This window comes from Oncorhynchus masou, chromosome 10, assembly GCF_036934945.1.
Source record: "Oncorhynchus masou masou isolate Uvic2021 chromosome 10, UVic_Omas_1.1, whole genome shotgun sequence".
Lineage (NCBI taxonomy): Eukaryota > Metazoa > Chordata > Actinopteri > Salmoniformes > Salmonidae > Oncorhynchus > Oncorhynchus masou.
This window is the reverse complement of record NC_088221.1, coordinates 38,401,332-38,416,921: the sequence shown is the minus strand read 5'-3', so window position 1 is coordinate 38,416,921 and position 15,590 is coordinate 38,401,332. Positions and strand designations below refer to the sequence as shown.

Here is a 15,590-nt window from a genome sequence, read left to right as displayed (position 1 = left end):
ATGGGGAGGAGAGAGGAGAGAGGAGTGAGGATGGGGGGAGGAGGAGAGGTGTGAGGATGGGGGAGGAGGAGAAATGTGTGAGGATGGGGGAGGAGAGAGGTGTGAGGATGGGGGGAGGAGAAGAGAGGTATGAGGATGGGGGAGAAGAGAGAGGTATGAGGATGGGGGGGGGGAGGGGAGAGGTATGAGAATGGGGGAGGAGGAGAGCGGTATGAGGATGGGGGGAGGAGGAGAGAGGTATGAGGATGGGGGGAGGAGGAGAGGTATGAGAATGGGGGAGGAGGAGAGCGGTATGAGGATGGGGGAGGAGGAGAGAGGTGTGAGGATGGGGGAGGAGAGAGAGGTATGAGGATGGGGGGAGGAGAGAGGTATGAGGATGGGGAAGGAGAAGAGAGGTATGAGGATGAAGGGGGGGGAGAGAGGGATGGGTAGGAGGAGGGGGATTGGGAAGGGGATATGAGGATGGGGGGGAGGAGGAGGGATGGGGAAAGAGGGATGGGGAGGAGGAGAGAGGTATGAGGATGGGGGGAGGAGGAGAGAGATGAGGATGGGGGGGAGGAGAGAGGTATGAGGATGGGGGAGGGAGAGGTATGAGGATGGGGGGAGGAGAGGTATGAGGATGGGGGAGAGGAGGAGAGGGTATGAGGATGGGGGGAGGAGGAGAGAGGTATGAGGATGGGGGGAGAGGTATGAAGATGGGGGGAGAGGTATGAGGATGAGGGGGAGAGAGGTATGAGGATGGGGGGAGGAGAGTGGTATGAGGATGGGGGAGAGGTATGAGGATGGGGGGAGGAGAGAGAGATGAGGATGGGGGGAGGAGGATGTATGAGGATGGGGGAGAGGTATGAGAATGGGGGGAGGGGGAGAGGTATGAGGATGGGGGAGGAGGAGAGGTATGAGGATGGGGGGAGGAGGAGAGGTATGAGGATGGGGGGAGGAGAGAGGTATGAGGATGGGGGAGGAGGAGAGAGGTATGAGGATGGGGGGGGAGAGGGTATGAGGATGGGGGGGAGGAGAGGGTATGAGGATGGGGGAGGAGGAGAGAGGTATGAGGATGGGGGGAGGAGGAGAGAGGTATGAGGATGGGGGAGGAGGAGAGAGGTATGAGGATGGGGGGAGAGGAGAGAGGTATGAGGATGGGGGAGAAGGAGAGAGGTATGAGGATGGGGGGAGGAGTAGAGAGATGAGGATGGGGGGGAGGAGGAGAGATGTGAGGATGGGGGAGAGGTATGAGGATGGGGGGAGGAGGAGAGGTATGAGGATGGGGGGAGGAGAGGTATGGGGATGGGGGGGAGAGAGGTATGAGGATGGGGGATGGGGGGAGAGAGGTATGAGGATGGGGGGAGAGGTATGAGGATGGGGGGGAGAGGTATGAGGATGGGGGGAGGAGGTATGAGGATGGGGGGGAGAGGGTATGAGGATGGGGGGAGAGAGGTATGAGGATGGGGGGAGAGAGGTATGAGGATGGGGGGAGAGAGGTATGAGGATGGGGGGGAGGAGGTATGAGGATGGGGGGATGAGGGTATGGGATGGGGGGGGAGAGAGGTATGAGGATGGGGGGAGAGAGGTATGAGGATGGGGGGAGGAGGAGAGAGGTATGAGGATGGGGGGAGGAGGAGAGGGTATGAGGATGGGGGGAGGAGGAGAGAGGTATGAGGATGGGGGGGAGAGAGGTATGAGGATGGGGGATGAGGGGAGAGAGGTATGAGGATGGGGGGGAGAGGGTATGAGGATGGGGGGAGAGGTATGAGGATGGGGGAGAGGTATGAGGATGGGGGGAGAGGTATGAGGATGGGGGGAGAGAGGTATGAGGATGGGGGGAGAGAGGTATGAGGATGGGGGGAGAGAGGTATGAGGATGGGGGGGAGAGGTATGAGGATGGGGGGGGGAGAGAGGTATGAGGATGGGGGGAGAGAGGTATGAGGATGGGGGGAGGAGGAGAGAGGTATGAGGATGGGGGGAGGAGGAGAGAGGTATGAGGATGGGGGGCGGAGGAGAGAGGTATGAGGATGGGGGGAGGAGGAGAGAGGTATGAGGATGGGGGGAGGAGGAGAGGGTATGAGGATGGGGGAGGAGGAGGTATGAGGATGGGGGGAGGAGGGGAGAGGTATGAGGATGGGGGGGAGAGAGGTATGAGGATGGGGGGAGAGGTATGAGGATGGGGGGAGAGGTATGAGGATGGGGGGAGAGAGGTATGAGGATGGGGGGAGAGAGGTATGAGGATGGGGGGGGAGAGAGGTATGAGGATGGGGGGAGAGAGGTATGAGGATGGGGGGAGAGAGGTATGAGGATGGGGGGAGAGGTATGAGGATGGGGGGAGAGGTATGAGGATGGGGGGAGAGAGGTATGAGGATGGGGGGGAGAGTATGAGGATGGGGGGAGAGGTATGAGGATGGGGGAGGAGAGAGGTATGAGGATGGGGGGAGAGAGGTATGAGGATGGGGGGGGAGAGAGGTATGAGGATGGGGGGGAGAGAGGTATGAGGATGGGGGGAGAGAGGTATGAGGATGGGGGGGAGAGGTATGAGGATGGGGGGAGAGAGGTATGAGGATGGGGGAGGAGGAGAGAGGTATGAAGATGGGGGGGGAGAGAGGTATGAGGATGGGGGGAGGAGGAGAGAGGTATGAGGATGGGGGGAGGAGGAGAGGGTATGAGGATGGGGGGAGGAGGAGAGAGGTATGAGGATGGGGGGAGGGTATGAGGATGGGGGGAGAGGTATGAGGATGGGGGGGGAGAGGTATGAGGATGGGGGAGAGAGGTATGAGGATGGGGGGAGAGAGGTATGAGGATGGGGGGAGGAGGAGAGGTATGGGGATGGGGGGAGGAGAGGTATGGGGATGGGGGGAGAGAGGTATGAGGATGGGGGGAGAGAGGTATGAGGATGGGGGGAGAGGTATGAGGATGGGGGGGGAGTTATGAGGATGGGGGGAGAGAGGTATGAGGATGGGGGGGGAGAGGTATGAGGATGGGGGGAGAGATATGAGGATGGGGGGAGAGAGAGGTATGAGGATGGGGGGAGAGAGGTATGAGGATGGGGGGGAGAGAGGTATGAGGATGGGGGGAGGAGAGAGGTATGAGGATGGGGGGGGAGAGAGGTATGAGGATGGGGGGAGAGAGGTATGAGGATGGGGGGAGAGAGGTATGAGGATGGGGGGGAGAGAGGTATGAGGATGGGGGTGGAGAGGTATGAGGATGGGGGGAGAGGGATGAGGATGGGGGGGGGAGAGAGGTATGAGGATGGGGGGAGAGAGGTATGAGGATGGGGGGGGAGGAGAGAGGTATGAGGATGGGGGGGGAGGAGAGAGGTATGAGGATGGGGGGAGGAGGAGAGAGGTATGCGGATGGGGGGAGGAGGAGAGAGGTATGAGGATGGGGGGAGGAGGAGAGAGGTATGAGGATGGGGGGAGGATGAGAGAGGTATGAGGATGGGGGGAGGAGGAGAGAGGTATGGGGGATGGGGAGGAGAGAGGTATGAGGATGGGGGGAGAGAGGTATGAGGATGGGGGAGGAGGAGAGAGTATGAGGATGGGGGGAGGAGGAGATGAGGATGGGGGGAGGAGGGAGAGGAGGTATGAGGATGGGGGGAGAGAGGTATGAGGATGGGGGGGAGGAGAGAGGTATGAGGATGGGGGGAGGAGGAGAGGGTATGGGGGGAGGATGAGGTATGGGGGGAGGAGGAGGGGGGGAGGATGGGGGGGGGAGAGGTATGAGGATGGGGGAGGAGGAGAGAGGTATGAGGATGGGGGGAGGAGGAGAGAGGTATGAGGATGGGGGGAGGAGGAGAGAGGTATGAGGATGGGGGGAGATGGGATGGGGGGAGGAGGAGAGAGGTATGAGGATGGGGGGAGGAGGAGAGAGGGTATGAGGATGGGGGGAGGAGGAGAGGGTATGAGGATGGGGGGAGGAGGAGAGAGGTATGAGGATGGGGGGAGGAGGAGAGAGGTATGAGGATGGGGGGAGGAGAGAGGTATGAGGATGGGGGGAGGAGGAGAGGGTATGAGGATGGGGGAGGAGGAGAGAGGTATGAGGATGGGGGGAGGAGGAGAGAGGTATGAGGATGGGGGGAGGAGGAGAGAGGTATGAGGATGGGGGGAGGGAGGAGAGAGGTATGAGGATGGGGGGAGGAGGAGAGAGGTATGAGGATGGGGGGAGGAGGAGAGAGGTGTGAGGATGGGGGGAGGAGGAGAGAGGTGTGAGGATGGGGGGAGGAGAGAGAGTGTGAGAATGGGGGGGAGGAGAGAGGTGTGAGAATGGGGGGAGGAGGAGAGAGGTGTGAGGATGGGGGGAGGAGGAGAGAGGTGTGAGGATGGGGGGAGGAGGAGAGGGTGTGAGGATGGGGGGAGGAGGAGAGAGGTGTGAGGATGGGGGGAGGAGGAGAGAGGTGTGAGGATGGGGGGGAGGAGGAGAGAGGTGTGAGGATGGGGGGAGGAGGAGAGATGTGTGAGGATGGGGGAGGAGGAGAGAGGTGTGAGGATGGGGGGAGGAGGAGAGGGTGTGAGGATGGGGGGGAGGATGAGAGAGGTGTGAGAATGGGGGGGAGGAGGAGAGAGGTGTGAGGATGGGGGGAGAGAGGTGTAGGATGGGGAGGAGAGAGGAGTGAGGAGAGAGGAGTGAGGATGGGGGAGGAGGAGAGAGGTGTGAGGATGGGGGAGGAGGAGAAAGGTGTGAGGATGGGGGGAGGAGAGAGGTGTGAGGATGGGGGAGGAGAAGAGAGGTATGAGGATAGGGGAGAAGGAGAGAGGTATGAGGATGGGGGGAGGAGGGGAGAGGTATGAGAATGGGGGAGGAGGAGAGCGGTATGAGGATGGGGGAGGAGGAGAGAGGTATGAGGATGGGGGGAGGAGGGGAGAGGTATGAGAATGGGGGAGGAGGAGAGCGGTATGAGGATGGGGGGAGGAGGAGAGAGGTGTGAGGATGGGGGAAGAGAGGTATGAGAATGGGGGAGGAGAAGAGAGGTATGCGAATGGGGAAGGAGAAGAGAGGTATGAGGAATGAAGATGGGGAAGGAAGAGAGAGGGATGGGTAGGAGGAGAGCGGGATGGGGAAGGGGATGAGAGGGATGGGGAAAGAGGAGAGAGGGATGGGGAAAGAGGGATGGGGGAGGAGGAGAGAGGTATGAGGATGGGGGGGAGGAGGAGAGAGATTAGGATAGGGGGAGGAGGAGAGATGTATGAGGATGGTTGAGGAGGGGAGATGTATGAGGATGGGGGAGAGGTATGAGAATGGGGGGAGGAGGAGAGAGGTATGAGGATCGGGGGAGGAGGAGAGAGGTATGAGGATGGGGGGGGAGAGGTATGAAGATGGGGGGAGAGGTATGAGGATGAGGAGGAGAGAGGTATGAGGATGGGGGGGGAGAGTGGTATGAGGATGGGGGGGAGAGGTATGAGGATGGGGGGAGGAGTAGAGAGATGAGGATGGGGAGGAGGAGAGATGTATGAGGATGGGGGGGAGGGGGGAGAGGGAGGATGGGGGAGAGGTATGGGGGGGGAGGAGGAGAGGTATGAGAATGGGGGGAGGAGGAGAGAGATGAGGATGGGGAGGAGGAGAGAGGTATGAGGAGGGGGGAGGAGGAGAGAGGTATGAGGATGGGGGGGAGAGGTATGAGAATGGGGGAGGAGGAGAGCGGTATGAGGATGGGGGAGGAGGAGAGAGGTATGAGGATGGGGGGAGGAGGAGAGAGGTATGAGGATGGGGGGCGGAGGAGAGAGGTATGAGGATGGGGGAGGAGGAGAGGAGAGGTATGAGGATGGGGGGAGGAGGAGAGAGGTATGAGGATGGGGGAGGAGGGAGAGAGAGGATGGGGGAGGAGGAGAGAGGTATGAGGATGGGGGAGAGGTATGAGAATGGGGGGAGGAGGAGGAGAGGTATGAGGATGGGGGGAGGGATGGGGATGGGGGGAGAGAGGTATGAGGATGGGGGAGAGGGAGGTATGAGGATGGGGGGGGAGGGGTATGAGGATGGGGGGAGAGGTATGAGGATGGGGGGAGGAGGAGATGAGGATGGGGGGAGGCATGAGGATGGGGGAGAGAGGTATGAGGATGGGGGGGAGGGAGGGAGGATGGGGGGAGAGAGGTATGAGGATGGGGGTGGAGAGAGGTATGAGGATGGGGGGGGAGAGAGGTATGAGGATGGGGGGAGGAGGGAGAGAGGTATGAGGATGGGGGGGGGAGAGGTATGAGGATGGGGGGAGAGAGAGGTATGGGGATGGGGGGAGGAGGAGAGAGGTATGAGGATGGGGGGAGGGAGAGAGGTATGAGGATGGGGGGAGGAGGGAGAGAGGTATGAGGATGGGGGGGGAGGGGAGGATGGGGGGAGAGAGGTATGAGGATGGGGGAGGGGGGGAGAGGTATGAGGATGGGGGGAGGGTATGAGGATGGGGGGATGAGGATGGGGGGAGAGAGGTATGAGGATGGGGGGAGAGAGGGATGGGGGAGGAGGAGGATGGGGGGAGGAGAGAGGTATGAGGATGGGGGGGGAGAGAGGTATGAGGATGGGGGGGAGGAGAGAGGTAGAGGATGGGGATGGGGGTGGAGAGAGGTATGAGGATGGGGGGGGAGGAGAGGTATGAGGATGGGGGAGGAGGAGAGAGTATGAGGATGGGGGAGAGGGGGAGAGAGGTATGAGGATGGGGGGAGAGAGGTATGGGGGGGGGAGGAGGAGAGTATGAGGATGGGGGGGAGAGAGGTATGAGGATGGGGGGAGGAGGATGGGGGGGGAGAGGTATGAGGATGGGGGAGGAGAGAGAGTATGAGGATGGGGGGGGGGAGAGGTATGAGGATGGGGGAGGAGAGGTATGAGGATGGGGGGGGAGAGAGGTATGAGGATGGTATGAGGATGGGGGGGGGAGAGGTAGAGGATGGGGGGAGAGGTATGAGGATGGGGGAGAGGAGGAGAGGGGAGGGGGAGAGAGGATGAGGATGGGGGGAGGAGGTATGAGATGGGGGGGGAGGAGGGGGAGAGGATGGGGGATGGGAGAGAGGTATGAGGATGGGGGGGAGAGAGGTATGAGGATGGGGGGAGGAGGAGAGGATGGGGGGGAGGATGAGGATGGGGGGAGAGAGGAGAGGATGGGGGGGAGGGTATGAGGATGGGGGGAGGAGGAGGGGGGAGAGGTATGAGGATGGGGGGAGGAGAGAGTATGAGGATGGGGGGGAGGAGGAGAGAGGTATGAGGATGGGGGGGGGAGAGGAGGATGGGGGGAGAGGTATGAGGATGGGGGATGGAGGAGAGAGGTATGAGGATGGGGGGAGAGGGTATGAGGATGGGGGGAGGATGAGGATGGGGGGAGAGAGGTATGAGGATGGGGGGAGAGAGGGTATGAGGATGGGGGGAGAGGTAGAGGATGGGGGGGGGAGAGGTATGAGGATGGGGGAGAGAGGTATGAGGATGGGGGAGGAGAGAGGTATGAGGATGGGGGGAGGTATGAGGATGGGGGGAGGAGGAGAGAGGTATGAGGATGGGGGGAGGAGGAGAGAGGTATGGGGGGGGAGGAGGAGAGAGGTATGGGGGGAGGATGGGATGGGGGGAGAGAGGTATGAGGATGGGGGGAGGAGGAGAGAGGTATGAGGATGGGGGAGGAGGAGGAGAGGATGGGGGAGGAGATGAGGATGGGGGAGGATGGGGGGGAGAGGGTATGAGGATGGGGGGAGGGGAGAGGTATGAGGATGGGGGGGAGAGAGTATGAGGATGGGGGGAGGAGAGAGGTATGAGGATGGGGGGAGGAGAGAGGTATGAGGATGGGGGGAGGAGGAGAGGTATGAGGATGGGGGGAGGAGAGAGGTATGAGGATGGGGGGAGGAGGAGAGAGGTATGAGGATGGGGGGGAGGAGGATGAGGATGGGGGGGAGAGGGTATGAGGATGGGGGGAGGGGGGAGAGAGGGTATGAGGATGGGGGGGGAGGGGAGAGGTATGAGGATGGGGGGGAGGAGGGGGAGGGTATGAGGATGGGGGGAGGAGAGGTATGAGGATGGGGGGGGAGGTATGAGGATGGGGGGAGAGGTATGAGGATGGGGGGGAGGGATGAGGATGGGGGGAGGAGGAGAGAGGTATGGGATGGGGGGATGGAGGAGAGAGGATGGGGGGAGGAGGATGGGGGAGGAGGAGAGAGGAGGATGGGGGAGGATGGGGGTAGGGATGGGGGAGGAGGAGAGTGGTATGAGGATGGGGGGGAGAGAGGATGGGATGGGGGAGGAGGAGGGTATGAGGATGGGGGGAGGAGGAGAGAGGTATGAGGATGGGGGGAGGAGGAGAGAGGTATGAGGATGGGGGAGGAGGGGAGGAGGAGAGGTATGAGGATGGGGGGAGGAGGATGAGGATGGGGGGAGAGGGATGAGGATGGGGGGAGGAGGGAGAGGGTATGAGGATGGGGGGGGAGGAGGGTATGAGGATGGGGGGAGGAGGAGAGGGTATGAGGATGGGGGGAGGAGAGGTATGGGATGGGGGGAGGAGGAGAGAGGTATGAGGATGGGGGGAGGAGGAGGAGGTGTGAGGATGGGGGAGGAGGAGAGAGGTGGTGGGAGGATGGGGGGAGGAGGAGAGAGGTGTGAGGATGGGGGGAGGAGGAGAGAGGTGTGAGGATGGGGGGAGGAGGAGGAGAGAGGTGTGAGAATGGGGGGGAGGAGGTGTGTGAGAATGGGGGGGGAGGTGTGAGGAGAGAGGTGTGAGGATGGGGGGAGGAGGAGAGAGGTGTGAGGATGGGGGGGGAGGAGAGAGGTGTGAGGATGGGGGGAGGAGGAGAGAGGTGTGAGGATGGGGGGAGGAGGGGGGGAGAGAGGTGTGAGGATGGGGGGAGGGGGAGAGAGGTGTGAGGATGGGGGGAGAGAGGTGTGAGGATGGGGAGGAGGGGAGGTAGAGAATGGGGGAGGAGGAGGAGGATGGGGGAGGAGGAGAGAGAGGATGGGGGGAGGAGGAGAGAGGTGAGGATGGGGGAGGAGGAGAAAGGTGTGAGGATGGGGGGAGGAGAGAGGTGTGAGGATGGGGGGGAGGAGAAGAGAGGTATGAGGATGGGGAGGGGGAGGAGGAGAGGTATGAGGATGGGGAGAAGGAGAGAGAGGTATGAGGATGGGGGGAGGAGGGGAGAGGATGGGGGGGAGGAGGAGAGGGTATGAGGATGGGGGGAGGAGAGGAGAGAGGTATGAGAATGGGGGAGGAGAAGGTATGAGGTGGGGGAGGAGAATGGGGGGGAGAAGAGAGGTATGAGAATGGGGGGAGAGGAGAGAGGTATGAGGAATGAAGGGGGGAAGGAAGAGGATGGGGGAGGAGGAGGAGGAGGAGGGGATGGGGAAGGGGATGAGAGGGATGGGGGAGGAGGGGGAGAGGGGGGAGGGATGGGGAAAGAGGCGAGAGGGATGGGGAAGGAGGAGAGCGAGGGATGGGATGGGGGGAGGAGGAGAGAGGTATGAGGATGGGGGGAGGGAGGATGGGGGAGGTATGAGGATGGGGGGAGGAGGAGATGAGGATGAGGAGGATGTATGAGGGGGGAGATGGGGGGGAGAGAGGTATGGAATGGGGGGAGGAGGAGAGATGAGGTATGAGGATGGGGGGAGGAGGAGAGAGGTATGAGGATGGGGGAGGAGGAGAGAGGTATGAGAATGGGGGGAGGAGGAGAGGGGGAGAGGGGAGGAGGTATGAGGATGGGGGGAGGAGGGAGAGGTATGAGGATGGGGGGAGGAGGATGATGAGGATGGGGGAGAGGAGATGAGGATGGGGGATGGGGGGAGGGGAGGAGGGGATGGGGAGGAGGGGAGAGGAGGATGGGGGAGGGTATGAGGATGGGGGAGAGGAGAGGGTATGAGGAGGAGGAGAGAGGTATGAGGATGGGGGGAGGAGGAGAGAGGATGAGGATGGGGAGGAGGAGAGATGGGATGGGGGATGAGGAGGGGGGGGAGAGGTATGAGGATGGGGGAGGAGGAGATGAGGATGGGGGGAGGAGGGAGAGGGGGGGAGGTATGAGGATGGGGGGAGGAGGAGGTATGAGGATGGGGGGAGAGGGATATGAGGATGGGGGGAGGAGGAGAGATGTAGAGGATGGGGGAGGAGGAGAGATGTATGAGGATGGGGGGGGGAGGATGAGAATGGGGAGGAGGAGGAGAGGGGAGGATGGGGGAGGAGGAGAGAGAGGTATGAGGATGGGGGGAGGAGAGGTATGAGGATGGGGGGAGGAGGGAGGTATGGGATATGGGGGGGGAGGAGGAGAGAGGTATGAGAGATGGGGGGGAGGAGGAGAGGTATGAGGATGGGGGAGGAGGAGAGAGGTATGAGGATGGGGGAGGAGGAGAGGGTATGAGGATGGGGGAGGATGAGGATGGGGGGAGGTATGAGGATGGGGGAGGAGGAGATGAGGATGGGGGGAGGATGATGGGGGAGGAGAGAGGTGTGAGGATGGGGGAGGGGGAGGAGAGATGGGGGAGGATGGAGGATGAGAGTAGGATGGGGGGAGAATGGGGGGGGAGGAGAGAGGTATGAGGATGGGGGAGGAGGAGGAGGTATGAGGATGGGGGAGGAGGAGAGAGGTATGAGGATGGGGGGAGAGGAGGAGAGGTATGAGAATGGGGGAGGAGGAGAGGGTATGAGGATGGGGGAGGAGGAGAGGGGGGAGGATGGGGGGAGGAGGAGAGAGGTATGAGGATGGGGGGAGGAGAGAGGATGGGGGGGGAGGAGAGAGAGGTATGAGGATGGGGGGAGGAGGAGAGAGATGAGGATGGGGGGAGGATGGGAGGAGGAGATGTATGAGGATGGGGGGAGGGATGGGGAGATGTATGAGGATGGGGGAGGAGAGGTATGAGAATGGGGGAGGAGGAGAGGGTATGAGAATGGGGGAGGAGGAGAGAGGTATGAGGATGGGGGGAGGAGGAGAGAGGTATGAGGATGGGGGAGGGGGGGAGAGGTATGAGGATGGGGGGAGGGAGGATGGGGGGAGAGAGGTATGAGGATGGGGGAGGGAGGAGAGAGGTATGAGGATGGGGGAGAGGAGGTATGAGGATGGGGGGAGGAGGAGAGATGAGGATGGGGAGGAGGAGAGAGATGTATGGGGAGGAGGGGGGGGGAGGAGGAGATGTATGAGGATGGGGGGAGGTATGAGAATGGGGGAGGAGGAGAGAGGTATGGAGAGGGGAGAGGGGAGGATGGGGGGAGGAGAGAGGTATGAGATGGGGGAGGAGGAGAGAGGTATGAGGATGGGGGGAGAGGTATGAGGATGGGGGAGGAGGAGAGCGGGGAGGAGGAGAGGTATGAGGATGGGGGAGGAGGAGAGAGGTATGAGGATGGGGGGAGGAGGAGAGAGGTATGAGGATGGGGGGCGGAGGAGAGAGGTATGAGGATGGGGGGAGAGGATGGGGGGAGGAGGAGAGAGATGAGGATGGGGGAGGAGAGAGATGTATGAGGGGGGAGGAGGGGAGGTATGAGAATGGGGAGGGGGGAGGAGAGAGGGTATGAGAATGGGGGGAGGAGGAGAGAGGTATGAGAATGGGGGGAGGAGGAGAGAGGTATGAGGATGGGGGGAGGAGGAGAGAGGTATGAGGATGGGGGGAGGAGGAGGAGAGGTATGAGGATGGGGGAGGAGGAGAGAGGTGGAATGGGGGAGGAGGAGAGAGGTATGGGAGATGGGGGGAATGGGGGAGGAGGAGGTATGAGGATGGATGGGGGAGGAGGAGAGAGGTATGAGAATGGGGAGGAGGAGAGAGGTATGAGGATGGGGGGAGGAGGAGAGAGGTATGAGGATGGGGGGAGGAGGGGAGAGGTATTAGAATGGGGGAGGAGGAGAGCGGTGTGAGGATGGGGGGAGGAGGAGAGAGGTATGAGGATGGGGGGAGGAGGAGAGAGGTATGAGGATGGGGGGAGGAGGAGAGAGGTATGAGGATGGGGGGAGGAGGAGAGAGTATGAGGATGGGGAGGGGGGAGGAGAGAGGTGTGAGGATGGGGGGGAGAGGTGTAGGATGGGGAGGAGAGAGTAGTGAGGATGAGGAGAGAGGAGTGAGGATGGGGGAGGAGGAGAGAGGTGTGAGGATGGGGGGAGGAGAGAGGTGTGAGGATGGGGGAGGAGAAGAGAGGTGTGAGGATGGGGGAGGAGAAGAGAGGTGTGAGGATGGGGGGAGGAGAAGAGAGGTATGAGGATGGGGGGGGAGGAGGAGAGTAGGGATGTTTGGAGGAGGAGAGAGGTATGAGAATGGGGGAGGAGGAGAGCGGTATGAGGATGGGGGAGGAGGAGAGAGGTATGAGGATGGGGGGAGGAGGAGAGAGGTATGAGGATGGGGGGAGGAGGAGAGAGGTATGAGGATGGGGGGAGGAGGGGAGAGGTATTAGAATGGGGGAGGAGGAGAGCGGTGTGAGGATGGGGGGGGAGGGAGAGGAGGTATGAGGATGGGGGGAGGAGGAGGTATGAGGATGGGGGGAGGTATGAGGATGGGGGGAGGAGTAGAGAGATGAGGATGGGGGGAGGAGAGAGGTATGAGGATGGGGGGAGGAGGAGAGAGGGTAGAATGGGGAGGAGGGGGAGGAGGAGGAGGTATGAGGATGGGGGGAGGAGAGAGGTATGAGAATGGGGGAGGAGGAGGGTATGAGGATGGGGGAGGAGGAGAGAGGTATGAGGATGGGGGGGAGGAGGGGAGGTATGAGGATGGGGGGCGGAGGAGAGAGAGGTATGAGGATGGGGGGAGGAGGAGAGAGATGAGGATGGGGAGGAGGAGAGATGTATGAGGGGGGAGGAGGGGAGATGTATGAGGATGGGGAGAGGTATGAGAATGGGGGGAGGAGAGAGGTATGAGAATGGGGGAGGAGGTATGAGGATGGGGGGAGGAGGAGAGAGGTATGAGAATGGGGAGGAGGAGAGAGGTATGAGGATGGGGGGGAGGAGGAGAGAGGTATGAGGATGGGGGGAGGAGGGGAGAGGTATGGGGAGAAAGTGGGGGATGGGGGGAGGAGAGCGGTGAGGATGGGGGGAGGAGGAGAGAGGTATGAGGATGGGGGGAGGAGGAGAGAGGTATGAGGATGGGGGAGGAGGAGGGTATGAGGATGGGGGGAGGAGGAGAGAGGTATGAGGATGGGGGGAGGAGGGGGAGAGGTATGAGGATGGGGGGAGGAGGAGAGAGGTATGAGGATGGGGGAGGAGGAGGAGAGGGTATGAGGATGGGGGGAGGAGGAGAGATGGGGGAGGAGGAGAGAGGTATGGGGGGGGAGAGGAGGATGGGGGGAGGAGAGAGGTATGAGGATGGGGGAGGAGGAGAGAGGTGTGAGGATGGGGGGGAGAGGTGTAGGATGGGGAGGAGAGAGTAGTGAGGATGAGGAGAGAGGTAGTGAGGATGGGGGAGGAGGAGAGAGGTATGAGGATGGGGGGAGGAGGAGAGGGAGATGAGGATGGGGGAGGAGAGGTATGAGGATGGGGGAGGAGGAGAGCGGTATGAGGATGGGGGAGGAGGAGAGAGGTATGAGGATGGGGGGAGGAGGAGAGAGGGGGAGGAGAGAGAGGTGAGGATGGATGGGGGGAGGAGAGGGGAGGAGGTATGAGGATGGGGGGGGAGGAGGAGAGAGTATGAGGATGGGGAGGAGGGGGAGTGGGGGAGAGAGATGAGGATGGGGAGGAGGAGAGATGGGATGGGGGAGGAGGGGGGTAGGAGGGGGAGATGTATGAGGATGAGGGAGAGGTATGAGAATGGGGGGAGGAGGAGAGAGGATGGGGGAATGGAGGAATGGGGGGAGGAGGGGAGAGGGGGGATGAGAATGGGGAGGAGGAGAGAGGTATGAGGATGGGGGGAGGAGGAGAGGGGGGAGGTATGAGGATGGGGGGGGAGAGGTATGAGAATGGGGGGGGGAGGAGGAGAGCGGTATGAGGATGGGGGGAGGAGGAGAGAGGTATGAGGATGGGGGGAGGAGGATGGGGAGAGGTATGAGGATGGGGGGAGGAGGAGAGAGGTATGAGGATGGGGGGAGGAGGGAGGAGGTATGAGGATGGGGGAGGAGTAGAGAGGATGAGGATGGGGTAGGAGGAGAGATGTATGAGGGGGGGAGGAGGGGAGATGTATGAGGATGGGGGAGGAGGAGAGAGGGTATGAGAATGGGGGAGGAGGAGAGAGGTATGAGAATGGGGGGAGGAGGAGAGAGGTATGAGAATGGGGAGGAGGAGAGAGGTATGAGGATGGGGGGAGGAGGAGAGAGGTATGAGGATGGGGGGAGGAGGAGAGAGGTATGAGGAATGGGGGAGGAGGGGAGAGGGTATGAGGATGGGGGAGGAGGAGAGAGGTATGAGGATGGGGGAGGAGGAGAGAGGTATGAGGATGGGGGGGAGGGGAGAGGTATTTAGAATGGGGGAGGAGGAGAGCGGTGGAGGATGGGGGGAGGAGGAGAGAGGTATGAGGATGGGGGGAGGAGGGAGAGAGGTATGAGGATGGGGGGAGGAGGAGAGAGGTATGAGGATGGGGGGAGGAGAGAGGTATGAGGATGGGGGAGGAGGAGAGAGGTGTGAGGATGGGGGGAGGAGGGTGTAGGATGGGGAGGAGAGAGTAGTGAGGATGAGGGGAGAGAGGAGTATGAGGATGGGGGAGGAGGAGAGATGAGGATGGGAGGATGGGGGGGGGGAGGAGAAGAGAGGTGTAGAGGATGGGGGAGGAGAAGAGAGGTGTGAGGATGGGGGAGGAGAAGAGAGGTATGAGGATGGGGGGAGGAGGAGAGAGGTATGAGGATGTTTGGAGGAGGAGAGAGGTATGAGAATGGGGGAGGAGGAGAGCGGTATGAGGATGGGGGGAGGAGGAGAGGGTATGAGGATGGGGGGAGGAGGAGGGGAGAGGTGGGGGGATTAGAATGGGGGAGGAGGAGAGCGGTGTGAGGATGGGGGGAGGAGGAGAGAGGTATGAGGATGGGGGAGGAGGAGAGAGGTATGAGGATGGGGGGAGGAGAGAGGTATGAGGATGGGGGAGGAGGAGAGAGGAGGTGTGAGGATGGGGGGGGAGAGGTGTAGGATGGGGAGGAGAGAGGAGTGAGGATGAGGAGAGAGGAGTGAGGATGGGGGAGGAGGAGGAGAGAGGTGTGGGGATGGGGGGGGAGAGAGAGGTGTGAGGATGGGGGAGGAGAAGAGAGGTGTGAGGATGGGGGAGGAGAAGAGAGTTATGAGGATGGGGGAGGAAAAGGGAGATATGAGGATGGGGAGGAGAAGAGAGGTATGCGAATGGGGAAGGAGTAGAGAGGTATGAGGAATGAAGATGGGGAAGGAGGAGAGAGGGATGGGGAAAGAGGAGAGAGGGATGGGGAAAGAGGAGAGAGGGATGGGGAAAGAGGAGAGAGGGATGGGGAAGGAGGAGAGAGGGATGGGGAAGGAGGAGAGAGAGATGGGGAAGGAGGAGAGAGGGATGAGGATGGGTAGTAGAGTTAAAGTTGTGAGGATGGGGAGGAGGAGAGGGATGGGGAAGTTGGAGAGAGGTATGAGGATGGGGAGTAGATTTAAAGTTGTGAGGATGGGGAAGGAGGAGAGAGGTGTGAGGATGGGGGAGGAGAAGAGAGATATGAGGATGGGGGAGGAGGAGAGAGGTGTGAGGATGGGGGAGGAGGAGGAGGAGAGGGAGAAGTATGAGGATGGGGAGGAGGATAGAGGTATGAGGAAGAT

The 15,590-nt window shown here is 61.3% G+C and overlaps 1 protein-coding gene across 2 annotated transcripts in view; it reads left to right on the top strand.

Moving 5' to 3' along the window:
* LOC135547590 (adenylate cyclase type 5-like) overlaps nt 1-15,590 on the top strand; it is a 147,433-nt gene that overhangs the window by 130,376 nt on the left and 1,467 nt on the right. The window lies entirely within an intron of this gene.